The sequence below is a fragment of the Otolemur garnettii genome, unplaced genomic scaffold, assembly GCF_000181295.1.
Source record: "Otolemur garnettii isolate 467f Iridium unplaced genomic scaffold, OtoGar3 scaffold00050, whole genome shotgun sequence".
Classification (NCBI taxonomy): domain Eukaryota; kingdom Metazoa; phylum Chordata; class Mammalia; order Primates; family Galagidae; genus Otolemur; species Otolemur garnettii.
This window is the reverse complement of record NW_003852445.1, coordinates 10,071,398-10,076,228: the sequence shown is the minus strand read 5'-3', so window position 1 is coordinate 10,076,228 and position 4,831 is coordinate 10,071,398. Positions and strand designations below refer to the sequence as shown.

At 40.6% G+C, this 4,831-nt stretch overlaps 1 protein-coding gene and 1 pseudogene across 1 annotated transcript in view; one reads left to right on the top strand and one right to left on the bottom strand.

Moving 5' to 3' along the window:
• The window catches only part of ADAL (adenosine deaminase like), a 31,757-nt gene that overhangs the window by 4,525 nt on the left and 22,401 nt on the right, over positions 1–4,831 (bottom strand). The window lies entirely within an intron of this gene.
• LOC105887145 lies at positions 556–1,543 on the top strand (annotated as a pseudogene).

Below are 4,831 nucleotides of genomic sequence, written 5' to 3'. Positions count from 1 at the left end.
GCTTTCTCTCTCTCTTCTTTTTTTTTTTTTTTTTTTTTGAGACAGAGTCTCACTTTGTCGACCATGGTAGAGTACTGTGGCATCATAGCTCACAGTAACCTCAAACTCTTGGGTTCAAGGGATCCCTTGCCTCAGCCTCCCATGTAGCTGGGACTACAGGTGCCTGCCACAATGACCAGCTATTTTTTTAGATACAGGGTCTCAATATTGCTCAGGCTGGTCTTGAACTTGTGAGCTCAAGCAATCCACCTGCCTCAGCCTCCCAGCCTAGCTCGCTTCTTTACCTTTTATCTTCTCATTTGTTCTCCAATATTCTTCCAGATTCATTTCACTGACAATAATAAATACTTACTAAGAACCTACTTTATGCGTTTTTGTTAAGGCCTCACAGAAATCTAATGAAGTGCTACAATGAAGACACTAAAGCTTAGAAAAACTAAATTATTTTCACACACAAAAAAAATGCCACAACTCTATATATGTATATATGTGTTCCATATTGTGTGTGTTCAGATACTGGGAGTACCAAAAAAATGTATGCACATTTTAAGCAAGGTTATCTACATATTACTTTTCAAAGCTGAATTGAATTACAGTAGCAATGAGTAGTATGATGTTCACTCAAAAGATGGTGTTGGGGAACACTGTGCATCCTGACAGGAGCGGCGGCCTGGGCCTGGCCGGGTGGGTGCCTAGCAAGCCTATAAACCAGAGCACCATCACTTCTTGGATATCTCCTGAGTTTGATACAACAGCAGAAAGCTGGTTCCTAGCCTACCGGAAATGCCACTGAGACCAGGCATTACGTTCAAGTCGAAAATCTGGCACCTCCAAATTTCCACATCTAACATTTGAGAGTCTACATTCTTCTTCCATTTCAGAGACATTGGAGAGCCCTTTAATCAAGGAGTGCCCCAATCAACAAGAAAAGAAGAATTCTAGAAGACCCTTAGTTCCAGTGCTCAGTCCTCAAAGCTCTGGGGACCTGTCAATACACGCACTTCAGAGTCTACCTTATGCGTTCATTCCACCTGACATCCAGACCCCAGAGTCATCTGTCGTGAAGGAAGAATCTTCTCCTCAAGATCAGAAGGAAAACAGCCTTCCATACTGCTCTGGTCACACTAATACTCCCAGCAGCCCAGAGCCTGGGCCTATTCTGGTTAAAGATACACCTGAGAACAAGTATGGGATAAAGGTCACGTGGAGGAGACAACAACACCTGCTTGCTTACCTTGGGGAGCGAGGAAAGCTGAGTAGAAGCCAGTTACTTGTGAAAAACTGACTCCCTCTCTTATCAACACTCTCAAGAAATTGCTGATTTTCAAAGAGTTGCTAAAGTCACTTTTCTAACTCATGAGAGTCTATCAATAGAATAAAATAGAAATAACACCAACAGAAAAAAATTTTTTTTAACTATAGCCTTGGAGTTACAAGGGAATTGAATTCCCACATTTGCTTTTTAAGATATCTTGTGTCATGAACTGTTTACTTTATATTTTTTTCCGGCATTAACTGTTTAAAATATATATAAATAAATGGTAGATGGTGTTGGCTCGGTGCACATAGCACTTTGGTTACAGTACCAGCCATATAATCAAGGCTGGCGGGTTCAAACCCTGCCTGGGCCAGCTAAATAACAATGACAACAGCAAAGAAAAAAAAAAAAAAAGCCGGGCTGTGGCAGGCACCTGTAGTCCCAGGCTACTTGGGTGAAGCAAGAGAATTGCTTAAGCCCAAGAGTTTGAGGTTGCTGTGAGCACTCTACCAAGGGCAACATAGCAAGACTCTATCTCCAAAAAAAAAAGATAGTGTTAATGAAATGAATACTATGTCACCATATGACAGGCATGAGTAGGATAGCTTCTCTCAAAGTCTGCATACTTTTTTTGGCACCCTCTGTATATTAGGAAAAATTCTGAAAAAAATGTAAACAGAAAACTGTTACAAGTAGTAACTCTGGGGAACAGAACTGAAATAAAAAGAAATTTTCAAAAAAAAGAAAAATTTTTATTTTAATTTTTATCCTTCTATGTTTCTCTTAAATTTTCTTAAATTTAAAATTTTCTCTTAAATTTACTTAAATTTTCTTCAGGTACATAAAACTTTGTTTCTTTTTTTGAGACAGAGTCTCACTATGTCACCCTCAGTAGAATACCATGAAGTCACAGCTCACAGCAACCTCAAACTCTTGGGCTTAAGTGATTCTCTGACCTCAGCCTCCCAAGTAGCTGGGAATACAGCCACTAGATATAATACCTGGCTAATTTTTTAGAGATGGGGTCTCACTCTTGCTCAGACTGGTCTTGAACCCCTGAGCTCAAGCAATCCACCCGCCTCAACCTCCCAAGTGCTGGGATTACAGGTGTAAGCACCCAACATTGGTACTTTTCTAGTTAAGAATCCGCACCCAGCCTATAAAATATAAATCATGTTTTAAAAAGTTGTCCAAGGTCTTAGAACTAGTGAAAGGTATAGATAAAAGGTAAAACTAAAACCCATCTGATTCCAGGGCCCAGACACTTTCCACACAGTGTGCTCATGTTTTACTTTGAGAGTCTAGCTACACACAAATCACAATCACAATACAATGTCTAACTGTGCTCTTTATCTCCTAGATAACCCAAAACACAAATGATGAGAATATTTTGAAATGAAATGTTATATATCCAATGGATCAAATAAGAAAAGCAACAGAAACTAAAGAGCAGGTTCTGATGCTGTGCACAAGGCCAGAGCAACATATGCGATTCCATTATATCGACCAATGGTTTCTGTCATAGTTAAGTCAGCTATAGGGTGTCCTATGAATGAAAGGTCTTTTTGATCAGTGTGGAAATATGGATTCTAGATTTTAAGTTCTGCCACTAGATTACTGACCCTCTGCTTACAGATATTAAAGATACAAGTACTGCCAAGAGGTTCCACTTATTATTATTATTATTTTGAGACAGAGTCTCACTCTGGGTAGAGTGACGTGGCATCATCATAGCTCACAATAACCTCAAACTCTTGGGCTCAAGAAATTATCTAGTCTCAGCTTCCTGAGTAGCTGATACTATAGGCTAATTTTAGCCTGGCTAGTTTTAGTTTTAGCAGAGATTGGGGTCTCTCTTTTTTTTTTAATTAGGTGTTTTTGGGCAGTTTTTGGCCGGAGCCGGGTTTGAACCCGTCACTTGTGGTGCCCTACCCCACTGAGCCATAGGTGCCACCTTGGGGTTTTGTTCTTGCTTAGGCTGGTCTCAAACTCTTAAGCTCAAGCAATCTACCCACCTCAGCCTCCCACAGTGCTAGGATTACAGGTGTGAGCCACTGTACCCAGTCAAGAGATTCTAATTTTTGAATTTTTACTTTTACTTTTTTTGTGACAGGGTCTCACTTTGTTACCCAGGCAAGAGGGCAGTGACATCATCACAGCTCACTGCAACCTCAAACTTCTGGACTCTGGCAATCCTCCTGCCTCATCCTCCCCAGTAGCTGCAACTACAAGTGCACCCTACCATGATGCATGGCTAATTTTTCTATTTTTTGTAAAAACAGGGTCCTGCTATGTTTGTCTAAAGAGATTCTACCACTTCAGCCTTCTAAACTCGTAGGATTATAGGCAGAAACTAACATGTCTGGCCAAGATGTTCCATTTTTTTCCTTAATCTTTAAATCATTATGCTTCTCAACTTTTACATATTACTCTTTTAATATAATAATTTTGTGAGATAAGTAGAATAAATATTATTTCCTGCATTTAGGTAGAAGTACTGAGGTAGAAAGTAAATCTATAAAATGCGGGACAGTGCAGTAGAGTCTTGTTTGCCTTACAGGAATGTACTTAACAAAGTAACTATTTTCCAACCATATCTGTCACTGTGCTCCCATTGCCAGGGAGCTAGGGGCTGATGAGGGACACTGGATCTCCTTGCTCAGTCTTATGAAATGGCTATGAACTACTTCCTTCATTGCCAGAGTATGTGATACATTCAGGTTCCTCCCACCACAAGGACAGGTGAGATGGACTGGTGCTTTTTTCAGAGTCAGCTTGCCAAAACAAAGCTGATGATAGAAATTCATAGATTTTCTCTAGCTAGATGTCATTAAATTGTTTTTTATTTATTTATTTATTTTATTTTGTAGACAGAGTCTTATTATATCACCCTTGGTAGAGTACTATGGCATCATAGTTCACAGCAACCTCAAACTCTTGGGCTTAAGCAATTTTCTTCCCTCAGCTTTCCAAGTAGCTGAGACTAAAGGTGCCCACCACAACACCCAGCTATTTTTTGTTGTTGTTGTTGTTTAGCAGGCCCAGGCTGGGTTCAAACCAGCCAGCCTTGGTGTATGTGGCTGGTGCACTACTCACTGAACTACGGGCACTGAGCCCAATTGTTTTTTTAATGACACAGCTGGAATTTGAGTCAACAGCCATCACCGGAAACACAAAAAGTTAAAAACATTAACACTAGAGACTAAAGTCATGCCTTTTTACTATACCTTTATTTATTTATTTATTTATTTTTGAGACAGAGCCTCAAGCTGTCGCCCTGGGTAGAGTACCATGGCATCACAGCTCACAGCAACCTCCAACTCCTAGCTGGACTCAAGCAATTCTCCTGCCTCCACCTCCCAAGTAGCTGGGACTACAGGTGCCTGCCACAACACCCGGCTTTTTTTTGGTAGCAGCTGTCACTGCTGTTTGGCAGGCCGGCGCTGGATTTGAACCCACCAGCTCAGGTGTATGTGGCTGGTGCCTTAGCCACTTGAGTCACAGGTGCCGAGCCAGTATACTCCCTTTTTGAAATGTTGTTTTCCTTCTCTTTCTTTTTTCCCTTTTTTTTTT